The sequence below is a fragment of the Trichechus manatus genome, unplaced genomic scaffold (genome assembly GCF_000243295.1).
Source record: "Trichechus manatus latirostris isolate Lorelei unplaced genomic scaffold, TriManLat1.0 scaffold00112, whole genome shotgun sequence".
NCBI classification, from domain to species: domain Eukaryota; kingdom Metazoa; phylum Chordata; class Mammalia; order Sirenia; family Trichechidae; genus Trichechus; species Trichechus manatus.
Window position 1 is genome coordinate 7,896,094 of NW_004444048.1, and position 22,767 is coordinate 7,918,860.

The following is a 22,767-nucleotide window of genomic DNA, read 5'->3' on the forward strand; positions in this document are numbered from 1 at the left end:
AAAAAAAAAAAAAAGTTGAGAATTTAGAGGGTTAAAATGTTGTGGGGTTGTTAACCAATGTCATAAAACAGCATGTGTGTACTGTTACATGAGAAACTATTTGTTCTGTAAGCCTTCACCTGAAGTACAATAAAATATTAAATTAAAAAAAAACAGGTTTCTATGAGCTCAAAATCTCACATTAGCCCTGTGCTTTTTTATCCCCTCTAACTTATGGTTACTGTCTATATTATCTTCCATCTTCTAATAACAAAAATTGAGTACATTAAACTATGCAATTGGTGTCAATGGTTTAACTCAAAGTATAAACTGCAAATGGCACTATATTTCTAACACTGTTATAATGAAGTGGGGAGACTGAAGAACTGTAACAGATGTGAGAGATATTCAGGGGTTTGGGGCCCGCAGGCAGGATTTTAAAAAGCTGCTGAGCTTCTGCATACCATTGGCAAAATGCTCCCTCTAACAGCACTTTTCAAAGCAGCCCTGTATCTGCTGGCACTTTTCAGAGTCTTTTCAGGAGAGGAGACTACTCTGACATAATATGGACTTCCCCTCAAACAAATCCTATGTGGAAGAGAATCGTCAAAATAAACCAGACAATTCATTGTATAAGAGTGGAACCACAAAGAACACTATGGTGGTGAGTATGCAAACCACATCTTATATAAAAATACTGATTACAGTATTCAGATGTTCAAACAGGTTAACACCACAAGGAAAAGTTTAACCCCAACATATGTTGTCTTAATAAAATTATTCTCTTCCCAACTTATCACTTCCTACTTACTAATATAGCAATTATCAAGCTAGGTTTCTAAGACCCAACACACTAAAAAATTACTGAGGCTTCCCAATCATTTTTATGTGGGTTATATCTAAAAATGAGAAAAAACAGAATATTATTAATTCATTAAAATAACAATAATAGGGGGACCTCATACCAGCAAGAAAGCAGTGCCGGGAGCACAGTGTGTCCTTTGGACTGGGGGTCCCTGCGTCAAGAAGCTCCTAGTCCGGTGGAACACTGATGAGAAGGCCAAGAAAGAGAAAAAGCCTTCCCGTGGAGCTGACACCCTGAGTTTGGACTTTTAGCTACTTTACTGTAAGGAAATAAACTTCTCTTTGTTAAAACCATCCACTTGTGGTATTTCTCTTATAGCAGCACTAGATGACTAAAACAGAATTTGGTACTGAGAGAGTAGGGTGCTGCTCTAACAGATGCCTAAAATGTGGAAGTGGTTTTAAAACTGTGAATGGATAGGGGTGTGGCAGTGACAGAGGACCAGCAGCAGCAGAGAACCTACAGCAGCAGCAGAACCAGGAGACCAGTGCGAGATGGCACTGGAGCCAACCCACAGAGCGAGAGAGCTGAGTGCCTGTGCGCGGGAGGCTTCCTGGCCGAGTGGGGTGCCTCCGGGCACTTACCGGCGGAGCTACCAAGCTTTGGAACACTTGCCCCAGCAGGGCAGATGCAGACGTGAGGCACAAGGACCAAGAGGCCACAGGAAACAGAAGCAGAAGTTGAAGAGACAAGGGACACAAGAAGCCGAGCTGCCTCAGTCTCAAAAGGAAATAACGTAAACCCAAAGCAATTTGTGTTTATGAGGCATTTCGGCAACCGGACCTGAACTTTGACCCCAGCAATTCCCTCAGAGACAGTGTCAGAGTTTATATTGTCTAAGTATGAAAGAAGTAAGAATCATGATTATTTTAGCTTTTATTACAATGCTCCATGCTGCCTAAGGAAAAAACTGAATAATAACTTTAATTTTAAAAAGATTTGTAAGTGGAGTGCAGAACTCAAACTTTAGTAAAAAGACCAGACTTAATGGTCTGACTGAGACTGGAGGGACCCAGGAAGACACGGCCCCTGGACTCTCTGTTAGCCCAAAACTGAAACCATTCCCGAAGCCAACTCTTCAGACATAGATTAGAATGGACTACAAGACATAAAATGATACTCCTGAAGAAAGTGCTTCTTAGCTCAAGTAGATACATGAGACTAAATGGGTAGCTCCTGTCCGGAGGCAAGATGAGAAGGCAAAAAGGGACAGGAGCTGGTTGAATGGAAGCGGGAAATCCGGGGTGGAAAGGAGGAGTTGTGCTGTCGCATTATAGGGAGAGCAACTAGGGTCACATAACAATGTGTATATACATTTTTGTATGAAAAACTAACTTGAACTGTAAACTTTCATTTAAAGCAAAAGAAAAAGAAAAAAAAAAGATTTGTAAAGAGTTTAAAATTGCCCGACTGAATTGAAATCGTTTAAGAAACTCAGGCTTAGGAACTGATGTTAAAATTGTTCTCAGCAATCAACAAACTGAAGAGGAAATTAAGAATAAAATTCCATTTACAATAGCATCTAAAAAGATAAAATACCTAGGAATAAATTTAACCAGGAAAGTCAAAGACTTGTACACTGAAAACTATAAAACATTGCTGAAAGAAATTAAAGAAGGCTTAAATAAATGGAAGGACATTGCATGCTTATGGATTGGAAAATTTAATATTGTTAAGATATCAATACTACTCAAAGCAGTCTATAGAGTCAATGCAATCCTTATCAAAATTCCAATAGTTTTTTGTTGTTGTTTTTGCAGAAATGGAATAACCAATCCTCAAATTTATACAGAATTGCAACGGACTCCGAAAAGCCAAAGCAATCTTGAAAAAGAAGAACAACATAGGAGGACTCACATTTCCCAATTTCAAAATGTGATATAAAGCTACAGTAATCAAAGTAGCCTAGTACTGGTATAATGACAAACATATATATCAATGGGATAGAATTGAGAGTCTAGAAATGAATTCATACATCTATGGTCAATTGATTTTTGACAAGGGTGCTAAGTCTATCCCATGGGGAAAGAACAGTCTCGTCAATAAATGGTGCTGGGACAACTGGATATCCACATGCAAAAGAATGAAGCTAAATGGACGGAATGGGAGAAAATATTTGGGAAACATATGCCTGATAAGGGTTTAAGATCTGGAATATATAAAGAACCCCTACAAGTCAATAACAAGGAAAACAACCCAATCAAAAAGTGGGCAAAGGATTTGAATAGACATTTCACCAAAGAAGATATACAAACAGCCAGTGAGCACATGAAAAGATGCTCAACGTCATTGGTCATTATAGAAATGCAAATCAAAACCACAATGAGACTGAGAAGAGCAGAATACGGTGGCTGGAAGCCAGTGATGCACAGCCTGGATATTCCAGATTGAGGGCCTTACACCGAAGCTGGACCTGGAGGAAATGAAATGGAAGATGCCTGGAAATGTGACCTCCTCCATACGTAACTTGTTCATTTATGTGGCCCTGTTGCAAGTCACTCTTATATCTTAAAGAAACTGTACAGCATATGAAGATTTGGTATCACTTGTGAATGCATGATATGAACTTGGTTCTAATTTCTGATTCCATATGCAAATGAGTAGGCCCAGAAAGATATAAGAGACTCTTGGATTGAATGGGCATAAAAATTCTACTTGTTAAAAACAAATTTTCTCTGATTGTTCTACTTTATTGAACTACCTATATGTGATTAAACTGACAGCAGCAACTAGAAAGGTCAGATGAGAAGCTGCGGATTAGAGAGACTGTATTAATGACAGTGAAATAATTTGGAAAAGGATATTAAGAAAGGTGACACAACTTGAAGAATGTAACCAACGTCACTGAATTGTGCATTAGAAATTGTTGAAGTTGTGTATGTTTTGTTTTGCATATTTTCACCAAAAAAAACAAAAACAAGTTTGTTCTAGTGACCAACCTTCATACCTAAAATATAAAATGATTTGGGAAGTATGAAGAGTTCTTGAGTCACTGTGCACCCTTATGCCTGTGATATTCAGCCTCCATGAATGTTGGTATAATCATAAATAGCATCAAACTCCATTTTCTAGCTTGTATTAATTATAAGGAAATTATACCTGACATTGTACTGTCTTTGCTATCATTTCTGTTTACCCTTTTACTTCTGTCCAGCATGTATTTGTGAAGAGTTCCTTATAATTAATTACGTTTTGTGGAATCAGCACACAATCACAATGATCTTTAAGCACAACACCGTTATATTTTTAATAAATGTATAAATTAAGAAAAACAAAAACACCACAATGAGATAACACTTCACTTCCACTAAGATGGCTAAAATCAGAAAAATGGAAAACAAGTATTGGGAGGATGTGGAGAAACTGGAACCCTCATTCATTGCTGGTGGAATTATAAAATGGTGCAGTCACTGTGGAAAACAGTTTGATGACTCCTCAAAAAGCTAAACATAGAACTACCATATGACCCAGCAATTCCACTCTATAAAAATGGCATGGTGGCAGCATCATCATCTGACCTCTTCGTCTACTTAACAAGGAGGGGAGGATCAAGATCATTAGCCCATGGCTGATTCCTATGAAGAGGATGTCAGATATACATCCTCTCTCCAAACTTTTCACCAATTCTGACACCAGCAGTCCCTCCCACAACACTCTCTACTCCTCTGCTAGATTTGATAATTTGTTGCAATGGCACGCAGAACTCACAGACAATACTCACGATTATGGGATTTATTAGGGAGGTAACAGGTTATAATTCAGGACCAGGAAAGACTCAGGACACAGTTCTTCCATCAGGACAGCTTCTCAGCCATGCCCACAGGCAGGCCTCTCCCTGGCCCTTGGCCCCTTGGCCCTGTGGGCCTCTTGAGCTGGCCTGGCCTCTGCCCTGCTTGGGCAAGTGTTACAGAGCTATTTAGCTCGATTGATGGGTGCCCGGAGGCGCCTCACTCCGCCAGTAAGCTTCAGCCCAGGGGCGCTCAACTCTCTGGCTTCGTGGGCTGGCAGGCCTATCTCCGCTTACGGGTGCTCGGGAGCACCCCACTCTGCTAGCAAGCCTTCTTCCCGGGGGTGCTCAGCTTTCTCACTCCATGGACTGGCAAGCCCACCATGCCGTCTCCTGCCGGTCTCCTGGTTCTGTTGCTGCCGGTTCTTTGTCGCACTTGTCGTCGCTTCTCACGTCTTGTGCTGTTTCTAGTGTTACAGCTGTCTCCTGGATCTGGGGGGTTCTCGGCACGGGGACCCTGGGTTCGGGGGACACGCTCTGCTCCCAGCTTTCTTTCTTGGTGGTAGTGAGTTCCCCCTCCCTGCTCTAGGATTGACTCTCTTTTAAGCCTAGAGGATGGCAAAACTAATCAATCCCCTCATTAGGGTTCCATACACCTTATTTGCATGGTGCGGGAGTCACAAAGATTATAGCTAGAAGGGCCATATTAAGTAATTCATTAAACCACACACTTCTAGCTATATACCTAAAAGACTCAAAAGCAGGGACTCTAACAGATACTTGTACACCAATGTTTATTGCAGCATTATCCACAATAGCCAAAAGGTGGAAACAGCCCAAGTGTCCATCAACAGATGAATGGATAAACAAAATGTGGTATATACATGCAATAGAATATTACTTAGTTATAAAGAGAAATGAAGTTGTGATGTAGGCTATGACATGGATGAACCTTGAAAACATCATGCTGAGTGAAAAAAGGCAGACACAAAAGAACAAATATTGTATGGTCCCACATAAATGAAATATCTAGAAGAGCAAACGTATAGCAGCCAAAGTTTATTAGAGGTTACCAAGGGAGGGTAGGAGGGGAAAGGGAGAAGCTATTGCTCGAGGGGCATTGAGTTTCTGTTAAGGATGACGAAAAACATTGAAAATGGATAGAGGTAAAAATGTTAAAATGGCAAATGTTTTGTAAATATATATACTACAATAAAAAAATTGTTTTCCTAAAATAGAACCTTATAAATCAGCTCTCTCTTAAGTAAATAATTCCTCATAGATGGTGTCATGGATTGAATTATGTCCCCCCAAAAATGTGCGTATCAATTTGGCTGGGCCATGATTCCTGGTATTATGTGATTTTCCTATATGTTGTAAATCCTGCCTCTATGATGTTCATGAAGGAGGATGGTAGCAGTTGTGTTAGTAAGGCAGGACTGGATCTATAAGATTGGAGTGTATGCTGAGGCAATCTCTTGAGATATATAAGACAGAAGTGAACAGTGAGACAGGGGGACCTCATACCATCAAGAGAGCAGTGCCAGGAGCGGAGCACGTCCTTTGGACCCGGGTCCCTGCGCAGAGAAGCTCCTAGTCCAGGGGAACACTGAAGAGAAGAAGGCCGACAGAGAGAAAAAGCCTCCCCCTGGAGCCGACACCCTGAATTTGGACTTTTAGCCTACTTTAACTGTGAGGAAATACATTTCTCTTTGTTAAAGCCATCCACTTGTGGTATTTCTGTTGAAGCAGCACTAGATAACTAAGACAGAATTTGGTACGAGAGAGTGGGGTGCTGCTCTAACAGATACCTAAAACGTGGAAGTAGTTTTAAAACAGTGAATGGATAGACGTGCTGCAGTGACAGAGGACCAGCAGCAGCAGACAACCTACAGCAGCAGGGAAGCAGCAGCAGCAGAGGGCCGACAGCAGCACAGCGGGGAGACCAGTGTGAGACGGCACTGGAGCCGACCCTCAGACCGGGAGAGCTGAGTGCCTGTGCGTGGCGGGGGGGGGGGGGTTCCTGGCGGAGTGGGGTGCCTCCGGGAGCTTATACTGGTGGAGCTACAGAGCTTTGTGATGCTTGCCCCAGCAGGGCAGATGCGGGCATGAGGCCCAAGGGCCAAGAGGCCACAGGAAACAGAAGCAGAAGCTGAAGAGACAAGGGACACAAGAAGCCGAGCTGCCTCAGTCTCAAAAGGTATGGCCGTGACCTCGGGTTTCAAAGGGTGGAGCAATGGCTTCTGGTGCTTCTAAGAGTGGAGTCGCCACTCAGATGGACTGGGAGAATGGTGCACCTAAAGCCAAGGGAGCAGAGTTGCTGTCCCAGTGGGCCTGGAAGGGGAGCTGAAGCCCAGGGCCGAGGGGCCGCCACTCAAAATCTGGAGAGTGTGGCCAATACCTAGAGTCTGGAGGGCAGGACTATTATGTAAATTGTCTCAGAGAACAGAGGATTATTTTCAAAGCCTTGAGGGCTAATGTAATGCGTTCTGCTGACTTGCTTGGTGCCTGTTATCCCTTCTTTCCCTCCAGTTTCTCCCATTTGTAATGGAAGTATCTAGCTTGTGCCTGTTCTGCCATTGTACCTTTGGAAGCAAGTAACTTGTATTCTAGATTTTACAGATGAAGAGGAATTTTTAGATTTTGGACTTGGAGTTAAGACTTTTGCTATTATATGATGGGGTGAATGTGTTTTCCATGTTGCAAGGATGTGATTTTTGGGGGGCCAAAGGGTGGTATGTCATGGATTGAATTATGTCCCCCCAAAAAATGTGTGTATCAGTTTGGCTGGGCCATGATTCCTGGTACTGTATGATTTTCCTATATGTTGTAAATCCTGCCTCTATGATGTTAATAAGGGAGGATGGGTGGCAGTTGTGTTAGTAAGGCAGGACTGGATCTACAAGACTGGATTGTGTCCTGAGGCAATCTCTTGAGATATAAAAGACAGAAGTGAGCAGTGAGACAGGGGGACCTCATACCATCAAGAAAGCAGTGCTGGGAGCAAAGTGCGTCCTCTGGACCGGGGTCCCTGCGCAGAGAAGCTCCTAGTCCGGAGGAACACTGATGAGATGGCTGAGAGAAAGACTTCCCCTGGTGGTGACACCCCGAATTTGGACTTTTAGCCTACTTTAACTGTGAGGAAATAAATTTCTCTTTGTTAAAGCCAAATAAATAAATAAATAAACTCATTGCTTACTTATATAATGATTTATTTTAAAATATACATTTTTTTATAACCAAAAAATTTAGTGAAAGGAATAGCACTTTTTAAATACATTTTTGCAAATTTCATTAAATGCCTGGCTTAGCCAACAAGAATAAAAGCTGAAATCTCATATCTCCTTCTGCATTTAACCTGTTACTATTTGTTGATCTGGCTGACATACATAAAGAAAATCTACCTTTGCTAAATTTATGTAGTTAGAAAAAGGAGGAATATTTTATACCTTTTCAGATAATCTTTTCATATAATTGTGGATATTCTTTTTGATACTACTTCACTCAGCGAGTGCTAGTTTCTTAACACTTATTTGCAATGTAGAATGAATCCACTGTCTATCTTGTATTTGAATGGCTCTTTCATCCATGCATGATTTTACATCATCACATACTGGTCATTTGGAAAATATTAGCTAAGTTATGTGAATCTTCAAAACGTATGCACATTTCATTATACAATATTTTCAAAATTATATTTCTTAATATCATCAGCAATCTCATCAAAAGAGTCCTTGGGTATTGGGAGGCGTTACAAGCTTTCCAATATTCTAATTTTTACTGAAAAATCTGACTTTTAGTACTAGCAATAAATACTGTCAGTTATTTTTTCTTCAAGTCTCAGGTTCGTTGCTCATTTTGGAGAAAATGCCTGTCAAATAGCCAAGTCTGAGTAACTATAGTTTCTCAATCCGTCTAGTGAAAACTGTGTTTCATTAAAAAATAATAACAATAATGGCTAGTTCAGCTTGTAACTCAAACAACATACAAGTGCTTTTCCTCAAGATATTGTACTTCAGTTTGCAGGAGGCGTGCTTGTGCATACTTCTTATTTCATCACACATTAAAATGACATGTACTCAAGTGTTGAGATTTAATTTTAAAAAATGTTACTGCTTCACCAATGACATTCTTAACTAAATTTTTTTTTAAACTGCAAGTGTATGGCAGTATATACAATAACTAGTATGGTTTGGTGCTAATGGCTTAATTTGTGATAAGGGGCTCATTGTTTTACCCATCATTGCGTTGGCACTGTCAATACATTTATCAACACAGTGAAAGGGGAAAATAACATTTTTGTATTTTTATTAAAATAGTTTTGACCTCATAGACCCCATAAAGGACCTGAGGCATTCTAGGAGTCTATAGATCACATTTTTAGAACCATAGAGCTGACAGGCTCTCCAAATCCTGACACTCCAATAGAGACCAGAAGACAATACTTAAATTGGCAGATGTTGGTCATGAGTTGTTCCTGGCTCATATTTTCCAGAGAGAAGAGATGGTCCCAAGAACCATGACCTTTAAATTAGGGTACCAGTACCAGGGGTACATAAAAACATTCCAAAATTGATTTGCTTGAGGAGTGCAGCCCAAGTGTCACCAAAGTTCCACCTCCCCTTTCAAGTTACCCTTACTTACTCTTTCTAAAAGAAATTCTATCTCTTACTCATCCGGTTTTATAATAGTGCACTATCCTAGGTGGGTCCCCAACAAAGGTCTAATCACAAATATTGGTATTGACGCTGCAAAAGAAAATGACTACAAAGATAAGAAAAACCATTTTGCAAGTCAGGTGGTTTCCAACTGAATGCTTTCAACAAAACTGAAGCAGGATCTAATGGAGCCATTCACAGAAAGATCACTAAAAATGACATTTGATGAAATATCAGCAAGTGATTTTTAGGCATATAATCAAAAGGAATACAAATAATTGAGAGACTTTGCTCTAACAAGACTCCATTCTCATTTATACTCATCTATATAAAAAAGTTTCTCATTGTAAACATATCAATGAAAAATTGGGATAGCTGTAATGCTGAACACAGACCTATTCCAGCAATAAATCATATCATCTTTGAACAAATGAACTAATTATTAAAAAAAAATACAAAAGACACATTCATTTCATTAACCGATACATTTCCAATAAAATTTCACTTTTCATTCTCAGTAATTCTCACCTTCCATGCACAGACCCAGGTTCAATTCCCAGCCAATGTGCCTCATGCAAGCCATCACCTATTTGTCAGTGGAGGCTTTCAGGTTGCCATGATGCTGAACAGGTTTCAGCAGAGTTTACAGACTAACACAGACTAGGAAAAAAGGTCTGGCAATCTACTTCCAACACTCAGCCAAAGAACACCTAATGGATCCCAGTGGTCCAATCCACAAATGATCACGGGAATGGCACAAGACTGGGCAGCATTTCATTTCATTGTGCATGGGGTCGCCATGAGTCAGGAGCCAACTCAATGGCAGCTAACAACTACATGAACATAGTAACAAAGCAAATACATAGCGCTCATTATGGGCTACCAACTATTCTAAGCACTTTACATATATTAACTCAACCCTCACATCATTCATATCAGGATAATAGTATTTTTATCCTCATTTTACAGATGACACAAAATAGTATACAGATGACAGAAAATAGTATAAAATACTAAAAATACTAGCAGCGGAGTGAGAGCTGGGATATGAACCCCGGCATTCAGGCTTCATAGTCTGTGCTTTTTAGTACTACACAACGCTGCTTCAAAACAGTCCTTAACATATCGTTTTGATAAATTATGTAATAATTGTATTCCTAATTAATCCAGAAGAATTTTGAATACTTTACAGCCTATGAACATGGGAAATTAGGACGTTTTAATTTATTTGCAGATTTTTATTGCAAGAAATATGATACAATGATTAATAAAAACATACAACTGGATTACATTAGGATCAGATTCTGTTAACCAAAAGGAATGGAAATATGATTTCTATGTGGAAAATGTATACTGTAAAATTCCAAGCAGTAAAGGAGAAGCTTATTCATGTATTTTTAAAATGGTCGATAATAGGTAAAAAATCACTTTTAGTACTTACATTCTATTGGACATATTTAGAACAGGGATATAACAATTTTATATTGTTGACATACATAATATATGCAAAATTAAACTCTCTGCAAGTGTTGAGACTTTTGAAAATTTTCAAATGCCAACTTAAATGTAAGAGGGAGTCCACAGTATTTCAAAATTAGTTCAGGGGGTATATGGACCAAAATGTTTAAGGGTACTGTCCCAGAGGAGGGGAAACTTTCAAGATTCATCTCCTTAGTTAAAGAACTTTCCCAGAATGGTTTGAAATCCACCAGGTCAGAAGTGAACAGGGTTTATGGAAATTGCCTGGCTCAAGCTATCACCTTTACCTTACCAACAGGTGTTCCATTGAAAATGCATCTTTTCTCTTAAGTTCTTAAGAGGAACAGGTTTATTTATGTACAATTGTGTTCCTGAATAACAACTAAATAAATTTAACAGTTCCTAAGTCTTTGAAGAGAGTTACTAATTATATTCTATAATTTAAACGCTTCATATAATGTATGAAGTAGTACTATTCCTGCAAGACTCATCTGCAACTTAAAATAGAAAATAATAATTGTTTAGTGACTATTCTGTGACTTTTAGAATTTTAGCATATTGGGATTTATAATTCCTTTCATAAATGGAAGGGTGTGCACTTCATTATACACTAACAGCGCAATAGTTAGACTCTTCAGTTACGCAACTTGTATCCTGAATTTGCAAGTGATTTATGATGAAGCAATGGCAGGCACTTACCAAAAAGAAATACACAACAATACAACGCAGATCACTTGCAATAAATTAAACCTTTCAAAATATTATCTTCCTAGTTACTATGTATGCTATAAGTAAAAATGTTAAAGCAAGTACAGAGAGGTTCTGTCTCTAATAATGGTGGAGCAGCTTGTACTGGAGGAGTCCCCAGGTGGCGCAAATGGTTAAGCACTCAACTTCTAAAGAAAAGTTTGGTAACTTGAACCCACCCAGAGGCACCTCTGAAGAAAACCCTGGCGATCTGCTTCTGAAAGGTCACAGCTTTGAAAATCCCACGGAAAACAGTTCTACCCTGCAACACATAGGGCTGCCATGAGTTGGAACCAACTTGACAGCAACTGTTTTTTTTATTTTGTATTGGACCAACCCTCTCACAGGAAACAACTGTAAACTGTACAAAATATCAAAAATAACTACCTAAAGACACTGGAAAGTGATCAAAACAGACAGAAACCAGAGGGGGATCACATTTTGAAGAAGGGAACAGTATTATAAGAGTTTCCTGGGTTTTGTTTGTTTGGCTTTTCATCTGAGGGAAAGGCACAATCAGCTCCATCATACAGGGTAGCCAAAACTCTGACAGAAACTCCAGTCTTACTGGCTTGAAGAACTGAAGAACATAGTCTAAGGTAACCAACAAAACCAAAAAACCAAAGCTGTTACCACTGAGTCGATTCCGACTCATAGCGACCCTACAGGACAGAGTAGGACTGCCCCATGGGACTTCCAAGGAGCAGCTGGTGGATTCGAACTGCCACCCTTTTGGTTAGCAGCCAAGCTCTTAACCACTGCACCACCAGGGCTCCGAGGTGACCACAGTAGCTGTATAGCAAGGGAGGAATCGTATAAAGAAGAGAGCCACTGAGAGAATACCCCAAATTTTGCAGACAAACCCCATCCAAATCTCTAGCTGACTTCCAGTACACATGTACAAAGCAGAAGTCCAAAAGTCCAGCTAAGATTCAAAGATCCAAACAGCGATTTCAGCTGCCATCTCATTGCTGGAAGGAGCCCCGGTGGTGCAGTGATTAACTACTCAGCTACTAAGGTCAGAGGTTCAAACTCACCTGCCACTCTGTGGGAGAAAGATGTGACGGTCTGCTTCAGTAAAGATAACAGCCTTGGAAACCCTATGGGGCAGTTCTACTCTGTCCTATAAGGCGGCTATGAGTTGAAATCAACCTAAAGGTACATAACAACAACCCCATTGCTGGAGAAAAAATTAACTGCCTAGTAAAACAAAAACATAACAGAATCTAGAATCTCTACAACATATTATTCACAATGTCCAGGATACCATCCAAAATCACTATTCATGTGAAGAACATGAAAATGTGATCCAAACTCAAGAAAAAAGGTAATATTTGGAGACCCAGGTGTTAGAATTACGAGACAAGGATTAAAGCAGCTGTTATACCAAGCTAAGAAAATATGCTCATAATGAATGAAGAAATAAGGTATCTAAGTAGAGAAAGAGAAATTATAAAAAAAAAAACCAAATGGAAATTCTAGAACTGAAAAATATTTAATATAAATATAAAAAAGTTTACTGGATGAGTTTAACAGCATATTAGAAAAGAAAGAATAGGTAAACTTGAAGACAGATCAAAGGAAATTAATCACTCTGAAGAAACAAGAAAAAGAAATTAAATAAAAATGAACACAGCTTCAATGATATGTGGAACAATATCAAAGGTTCTACCACAAATGTAATTGGAGTACAGAAAGAAAAGAAAGTGAATGGGGCAGAAATGAAAATTTAAATAATTAATTGCCAAGATTTTCCCCAAATTTTGTAAAAAGCATAAATTTGCATATTCAAGAAGTTCAGTGAACCTCAGACAGTAAAAATACAATATGTATACCACAAATATAGATATATATGACGTGTGTGTGTGTGTGTGTGTGTGTGTGTGTGTGTGTGTGTGTATCACAGCTAGAGAAAACACATTATATAGAGAACAACAATAAAAATACCTGGTGGTCTGTTATTAAATACAATGAAGGCCCGAAAGCATTAGAATGGTACCTTTAAAATGCTGAAACAAAACAAGTAAATGGCAATCATTTAAAGTGACTAAAGTCTAAGAAACTGAGTATGACAAAATGATTTCATGAAGATGTAAGTCTCTCTTCCACAACCCAATAAATCTCGTAACATGATAAAAATTGTCGCTTCTATCAAGGGAATGGATAGGACAGGGCCAAGAGAGAGTGTTAGTTTTCACAGAATTCCCTTTTGTACCAGTCAAATTTTACTTCTGAATATCATTTAGCTATTCAAAAACACTAAATAATATTTTGAGAAGCCTAACGAATTTAAAAAGTTTATTTCTGTTAACAAAAATTATGTTCCTTATCAATAATTCCTAACTTAAGGTCCAAAGTTACTAAAATTTATTAAAATATTAATAAATCTAGAAGTAATGAAAACATGTATCCAAAAGATAAATAATGAAGTCAGCAAAAATGAGAAGGAAAAGAAATAAATAAATATGAGGAAAAAAAAGACTAAGCTTCAGGATAGGGAGAGAAGTGCTTCCATATGTCATGACAGCCATGTTCCTTATTAATTTGCTATTTCACTCCTAATGAAATGGCCTAAAATTCTTAAAATGTGCAAACACTAACCCAAAGAAGGTCAGCATAGCCATAATATTTTCAAACATAATATATTTTAAGATAAAAATATTAGGATGATAGAAGGTTATAATCATCAAGAAGTTATTACATTTCTAAACTTGTTTAATCCCAAAAACATTGTCTGAAAATATACAAAGCAACATAGATAGAACTCCAAGGAGAAATAAACAAATCCACTTCAAAGGGGAGAATTCTGAATCACTTCTCTCAGTAACTGACAGGTCAAAAGAGCAAAAGGAAAATCAATTAAAAACATAAAAGATTTGAATAACACAGTAACAAGCTTGATCCCAAAGACCAATGGTTCTCAAAATTGTTAGTCTCAGGATTCTTTACGCTCTGAAAAACATTGAGAATCCAAAAAAGTTCCTGTTTATATGGGTTATACCTGTTGATATTTACTGTATGAGAAATTAAAACTGAGACTTTCAAATATTTATTATTTGTAATTTTAAAATAACAATGACAAACCCCTTATATGTTAACAAAAACAATATAATTTTTATGAAAAGTAACTATTTTCCAAAACCAAAAAAATATGTCAGTGAAACTGAGGCATTGTTTTACATGCTTGCAAATCCTTTAACATTTGGCTTAATAGAAGACTGTTGTAGTCTCATATCTGCCTTGGCATTCATTCTGTTGCAATATCACACATTACATAGTCTGTAGAAAACTGCACTACACACTCATAAGAGAATGAATGAAAAAGGAAAATACGTCTTAGGGTTATTATAAGAATAGTTTCGTTAACCTTATGGACCCCTTGAAAGAGTCTTGGGTCCCCAAGATTCCAAAATAATACTCTGACAACTGCTTTTGCAATAGACATATGCAGAAATTTGTACCCTACAAATGAAAAAAATACATAAAATTTTAAATTGATTACATACTAGGCCACAAAATAAGTCTACACGAATTTTAAAGGGTTCATATGTTAGAAAACATGCTCTACGACCACAGTGCAATTAAGCTGGCAATCTATAGCACAATTCCTTTAAGGTCAGCAAATGACAAGGGTGACTTCTTTCAACACTTCTACTCAACAGCGTATTGTAAGTCTGAGATGCAGCCATAAGACCAGAGAAAAGTATACAGATTGAAAAATAATTTGAAGATGATATGACTGTATATATATAAAACTAAAAAATTCTACATATTAATTACTGGAATAATTACAGACTTTAGCAATGTTACTGAATACAACATCAAGATACAAAAATCAATTTTATTTCTATACGCTAACAACATAAGGTTGGAAAAATGTAATTTTAATGATTCCTTTTATAAGAGCATCAAAAAATAAGGTGCCTAGGAAGATGACGGCTCTACATAAAAAATGATAAAACATTATGTAAGGCATTAAAGAAGACCTAGATCACTGGCGAAATATACCATGTTCATAGATAAGAAGTCTCAGTATCATTAAGATGTCAGTTCTCCCCAAGTTGATTTATAGTCTCAATCTTATTCCAATTAAAAACTTCTAAAATTTTAATTAACTGCAAAGATTTAAAATAACCTAGATAACTATAAAGAAGAACAGGACAGCAGTTACTTTGGCAGATGTGATAATAATTTTAAGACAATAATTATAAGACTATACGGTCACTATGAGTCAGAATCGACTCAATGGCAACAGGTAACAGGTATAATTAAGACTAGGTAAGATTAGCATTGGAAAGAAAAAAGAACAAAGTAGAGAATACAGAAACAGATAAACACACGTAGAAACTTAATTTAGTAAAGTCCTGGCACTGCAGATCAATGGTAAATGGAGGGACTTTTCAATAAATCATACTGAGAAAATTGGGTATTAATATAAAAAACAAGAAATAAAGGAAGGAAAACGCAAAGTAAATTAAGGACTTAAATATAAACGTTTAAAGTATAAAATGGATAGAAAAACAATATAGAACATTTTCATGACCTCAAAATAAAGATTTCTTAAGACATAAATGGTGTAAACCATAAATGTAGCAAATTCTACTACATTAAAATTAACAATCATTTAAAAAAAAACTGGCTAAAGACTTCAAAAGGCATTTCACAGAAAAGAAAACCCAAGTGGCTAATAAAAGCCATATGGATGTATGTTCAATATCATTAACATTTAGGAAAAAAAAAATTAAAAGACACGCTATATTTCACGCACACCAACTCAGCAAAATATTGAAGTCTGACAGTATCAATCGTTGACAATACTATGGAGCATTGTGATTACACATACTCAGCTGAGTGGTGTATATATTGATACAAGCAGTTTGGAAAAACAATTGGGACTAATTAATAATGATAAAAATATGCCTATGCATAAAATATGCCCTATGACCCAAAAATGCCATTTCTAGAGAATGATCTAAGAAATTCATGTACATATGCTTCAGGAGACACATAAAGATTGTTCACAAAAGCACTAACTGTGATAGTAAAAAACTGGAAACCTGAATTTCTTTCAATCATATTCTGGATAGTGATAAAGCCATTATAAAGCTTATATACCTCATTAAACAGAATTTCATACAGCTGAGGAAATGAATTGAAACACAGCTACCAGTAATAATGTAGACGAATTTCAGGAATACAGTGTTGAGTGAAAAACACAAGTCACCAAATAACTACTGTATGATTCCATTTACAAATTTTGATATCATGCAAAATTAAAAATATATCATTAAGGATACAAACATATGTGGTAAACCATAAAGATAATAAAAGGCAAAATAAACACAAACTTGCGAATAATAATACCTCTGAGGACACTGGAAGAGAATGGATTGGGGAGAGACACACAATACATAGAAATTCATTGCATTATTAATCTTTAAACTTTATAAAAATTTTAATAAAATTATCTACTGAAAATTTAACAAAAAATTTTAAAGTAAAGCAAACAAAAGGCGTATATAAAAGTACACCAACAAATATGAGATAAAATGCCATATAGCTCAAATTTTGTATTACAAATGACAATCTAAAATTCCTTATAAAACTTGGCTGTCTCTTTGTCAAGTTCTTAATGTAGTAATTTCTCATTTTGAATTATCAGGTCATCACGTAATGAAGGCAGAATTCAAAGAATACCAATGAATAATCTTGTTTATAAAATACTGCATCTAGATAAATGACAAAGTACTATGAAATGTATTATTTATTCCTAGCTCATAATTAATTAAAGGCCCTTCAGAGGCAAGATGCTCCAGTATTGAAGTTCTCGTCAATTCTGGAAAGATATTTATTTGATCTGCTATTTCACAATAGTCTTATTTGCTACAGCGTTCAATCTTCCACAAATAACACTTCCAAGTCATCAGAAATACACTGGAGCTGACTTCCAGAAGAAAAATAGCAGCACTTAAGGTCCAAAGTGTTAGAACCCAATATTCAAATTCAAAACTTCACCTTTTTCTTCTGCAAATGATATTTCAAGGTAATGTACCAAAATCCAAATAACAGGCTGCCTGACAGAAGAAGAACTCCATTCTGGCCTTCTTACATTTTGAGACCCACCTAGTCCCAGGATTCCACAGCCTAAGTTAGATGCCAAGTATCTGGCCTGAGTAAAATTAAAAAACATACACGGTGTTCTGGTTTGTCTAACACTGCTCCGGAAAACAACAACGCAGTCTCAGGGGACACTGCTCACCCCTGCAAGCCCAGGAGAGCTGCAGTCAGTACTGTTAGCTGAAGAGCCGAAGATGCATAGAATATAGGCGCTGAGGGCTGGAGGGGAAATGCAGGCTGTCTTATGAAGGCACACTAGATTTCTGCCCTCATCTCTCTCTGCCTGGCCAGTCTTGATTAGCTCACTGGATGTTTTTAGTATTGTTGTAAGATGAAAACAACATGAAAGCTGCTCTTTATAGATACCAGGGACATTTAAATACAAGATTTACTCCGTTAGTAACAGATTTCACTGCCTCCCAGATCTTAATATAACCCCAAAGAAGCTACCCCTAGATTTTAAATAAAATCCTCTTCCACCTATGTCTGATTCTGTCAGCTCAAGACATAATAAGGCATATGGCCAAAAGAAGCATATAAACAGAGGCGCAGGCCAGCTATGTTCCCCTAGGAGGACAACCAGCCCAAGCCTCTCTTCCATTGTTTTTGGAATCCTTCCTATCTTCTCTCCACGTGCATCACAAGCTTTCTAACAATTTCGGACGCTATTGCACTTCTTATCCTGTAACGATCCTAAAAATCCCATCCCTAGTTACATGCTGGGCATATAACACGGTGCTCCCCAAGCCACAACTTGGAACAATCACTGAGTATCAACAGCACATAATAAAAGTATTCCTGAGAACAGATCATAAAAAATTTAGAAAGCCATAAAAGGCAATAAATACTCTAAATATAGAGATCATGTAAAGTGGGAAAGCCTCGTTTATATTGAGAAATTAAATGTACATATAAAAGATCACCCCTTCCAAATAGCTACATGACTTATAATTAGCACTATAGTTAGGCGATAATAAATTAGGTAAACACAGTAACAGGACAGTAAACAACCTTCTCTATAACCTTCCAGGAGGCACTGCTGAGCACAGCAGGGGTATAACACTGCTGCTCCATCCTGGTTAGGCTAAAAGCATCCTCAAATGCAATTAAATCGTCCAAAATAACAAAAGACAGCAAGGAAAACATAACACACAATGTCACAGGATCTCTGCATCTGGAGAAAACCGATGCATGATTTATTGAGCATGTGCTACAGCTCTGCATGATGAAAGAGAAAAAAATCCAAAATCTGAGGTTTTGCATAGTGAATATACAGCTGTGGATTACAGTGAAATAGGAGCCTCAAATCACAGGCAGAAAGCTTAGGGGACAAAAACACTGAAATTTGTTTGAATATTAAATACAGGGTTTATTAAGAGGCCCTGGTGGCACAGCGGTTAAGAGCTCGGCCGCTAACCAAAAGGTTGGCAGTTTGAATCCACCAGCCGCTCCTTGGAACGCCTGTGGGCCAGTTCTACTCTGTTCTATAGGGTCACGATAAGTCGGAATCGACTCAACAGCAATGGGTTTAGTTTTGGTTTGGTGGTGCAACAGTTAAGCACTCTGCTGTTAACCGAAAGGTTAGAGGTTCAAACCCACCCTGTGGCTCCACAGAAGAAAGAACTGGCAATCTGCTGCTATAAAGATTACAGCCTAGAAAACTCTATGGGGTGGTTCTACTTTGTCATATAGGGTCCCTGTGCATTGGAATCAATCCGATGGCACCTAACAACAACAACAGAGGATTTATCGTTTTCTATTCACAGCAATGACATTCTTCAGTTGTTACCAAAGAGTCTGAAAATTACAAGTTGGCCACATGGTGTTAAGTATCTTCTATAGGTTCAATACTAAAAAATCTTCTAAAAGAAAAGGAGCTTTATTAAGATGCTAGGGGTTTCTTCACAGGAACATTACACTTTTCTGGGTCAAATTATAGGGTACAAAATAAATGACACAATGTGGTACCTTAAGTATCACACTCCACTTTTAGATCCAGCCTCCTAATCAGCTGTGACACGGAATGAGGATTCATGAGGCAAAAGGGAACACAGTCAGATGCTGGAAGACTCTCAGACTTGGAAGGAAACTACTGATAATAGAGCAGATGTTCAACAGTCAAGCAAAGAGAAAAAAAAAGAAGGGCTCAGTATTGTAGTCCCAGATTGATTTTCCAAAAACAAAGTCAGGTTTTACAGATGGAATACACAGCTGTGGATTGCAGTGAAACAGAGGCCCCAAACCACACGTAGAAAGCTTGGGAACTAAGGGCATGAAAACAGTGAATATGTTTTGAATGTTAAGTGATTAGAGGGTTTATCAGCATGTGGAAAGGAGGCTGTACACACCAGCTTCCCTCAGTTTTAGAGCCTCCTAGACAGTCCTGAACAAGAAAACTACCACAATGACTTGCAAAAGGAGCGCCTCACATGTCTGAAATCAAGCGTCCTCAATAATTTTTAAATATTGTTCAAGCTATGTTGAAATGTCGTTTATTCCTCTGACACTCTGCTAGATTGGGAGCTCCTTGGTGGCAGGGAATTTCACCTGTGTATTCTGGTTTCTTCTGTTTGCCCTCCAGATCCACTCTCCATCCTGTCTTTGACCAGAGGTTGGCCTATATGATCTACCTCAATGGGATCCCATGCTTGCTAGCTTCCAACTTCATTCACAATGAGGAATGTCTCAGTTTCCCGGAGCTGCCATAACAAAATACCACATAGTAGGTGGCTTTAAAGAACAGAAATTTACTATCTCACAGTTTTGGAGGCTAGAAGTTCAAATTCAGGGCTTCAGCAGGGCTATGGCCTCTGTCTGCTCTAAGGGAAGCTCCTTCCTTGCCTCTTTCAGCTACTGGTAGCGTCAGGCTTTCTGGGCGTTCACTGGCTTATAGAAGGATCCACACGTGATGTCATCCCCCTGTGTATGTAACTATTTCTGTGTCTGTTCTTCTCTTTTTTTAAGACATCATCGAGAAGGAATCAGAACTAGGACCCAATCTACTCAGGTATGACTTGACTGATAATATCTTCAAAGATCGACCCTATTTCCCCAAACAAGGACACATTCATAGGTACAGGGGTTAGAACTTCAACATATGTTTTAAGGGGGACACAATTCAATCCATAACAGGGAGACTCGGCTGGAGATCAGAAGTCAGGAGGAAAAAGAAACAGGGTAATTATGGCCTGGGCTCCCTCCCAGGTCACCTCAGGTTGGCTGGTCCCTCAACCAAAGGTTCTACTCAAGGTAGCCTTTCCTACAGGATTCTCTTTCCAGGTTCTGCGTGTTAACAGCTCCTCTGCTATTACTAGGCTAGGGTTACTGCCCTCACCTATAGAAACAGTCCCTTTGTAAATCCCCCTCCTCCAATTATTCTAATTTGAATATGTCCTCTCTCTCCTGTTGAGATTCTGACCAATATACTAAATCTCTTCAAAATACTATTTTCTGCCTGTCTGCTATGTGTCAGACACTACTCTAGGTGCTGAAGATACAGAGGCAAAATAAAAATGACCAAGTCCCTGCACTCATGGAATCTGTATTCTGGACCTAATACAACGTCTGGCACAGAACAGACACTCTTCTAAATGGATAAACAGAATTTCCCCTTTTCATTAAAACTTTTCCTCAATCCTGTAACAAAGTGCTTGCCACGTGGGTAGGCAAGAGCCTGTTGGTTACGTACAGGAGATAGAATGAAAAGGACTGCAGCAACGGAGAATAGGCCACACAAGCAACTCGCAGCCTCATAGAAGAGCACAGCTGAAATGAGCACGGTGTGGATTTGAATCCAAATGTGCTTACTTTCATTTAATAAATTCAAAGACTGAAACTATTTTACCGGAGAAAGTTGGTATTTTAGAAATAAAGACGAAAAGGTGGGTTTTGTAGCTTTTCCATCAGATCAAGCCACTCATGTATCATCTGCTCAAATATCTTGACTGGCTTCTTTTTTTCTTTCTTTTTAATTGTATTTTGTGGAAAACAGCCATATTTCTTAGGAGACAGATGGATTAAGCTAAATGTCCTATTAGTAATATGTATCACTTAAAATTCTGAGCTTGAGGCTTTGCAAAATCATATTTCCACAGCTACTTGGAAGTTTCATCAAAATAATACACATGCATAGAGACCAGAAGATGCTATGGTATCTTTCCTCCCACTTTTCCCCTCAAAAAAAAGATTTACTACAAATGAGCAGGAGTCTACATTTAGAACCATCTCTGAGCAGGACCACCAGAGGATGACACTATTGCCATCTGCAGCAAAGGATGGTGGGTACCAGCACAAGATGACTTCATTATCTCCTGATGCCAACAACGTTTTTCACCTATTCCCAATTAGAATATATTGCACACATTTAAAAGAGCCGGTAAACCTGCCAACAATGTTTCTCTGCTTCCAAAATCTTAATGGTCAACTTAGTGCTAATTCATTTGGAGTACAAAAAGGGCAGGAATCACAATAAAAAAAACTCCATAATAGTATTTTTTCAAAAGAGAAAAAGGCCCTCCCTTCCTATTTTTGTTAGTACTAAGCGTAAGCTTTTTGTTGTTTTTGCTGTTAGTTGCCATCAAGTGGACAACGAAACGTTGCCTGGTCCTAGCCCATCTTCATAACTGGTGGTATGTTTGAGTCCACTGTTGTGGCTATTGTGCCAATCCATTTCATTGAGGGTTTTCCTCGTTTTCGCTGACCCTCCACTTTACCAAACAGGAAATCCTTTTCTAGCAATTGGTCTTTCCTGATCACATGTTCAAAGTAAGCAAGATGAGGTCTCACCATCCTCACTTCTAAGGAGCATTCTGGTTGTCTTTCTTCTAAGATGAGCTTTTTAAAGCTCTGCTTTATGCAAAGTACAGTAGAAATGACATGAAATGTCCAAATTCTGCACTCTTAAATGAAGACAAGACAGGAAGATACTCAAGAAAGAGAAAAGCCTGGGAATAATCCTTTCAGGTGACAAATGCTCTTGCAAGGACCATTTCCATTAGCACTAAATGAAACAGGAATGGATTCTGCACATTCTTGAGGAAGGTCACGAACTGCAGTTTGGACAAAGCAGTGACTAATGAGTAGTAAAGTCAAATTAATAAAAATCTATTCTCTGCAGTTTTCTATCGGAACTCTAATTCCTACTAAAAGAGAATTTAATTCAACAAAGACAGAAATGGCTTGAATAATAATCTAGA

General features: G+C 38.1%; 1 protein-coding gene and 1 pseudogene across 1 annotated transcript in view; one reads left to right on the forward strand and one right to left on the reverse strand.

Moving 5' to 3' along the window:
* The window catches only part of LOC111821868 (mitochondrial import receptor subunit TOM5 homolog), a 22,083-nt pseudogene extending 18,707 nt beyond the window's left edge, over nucleotides 1–3,376 (forward strand).
* The window catches only part of TMTC1 (transmembrane O-mannosyltransferase targeting cadherins 1), a 342,295-nt gene that overhangs the window by 254,887 nt on the left and 64,641 nt on the right, over nucleotides 1–22,767 (reverse strand). The window lies entirely within an intron of this gene.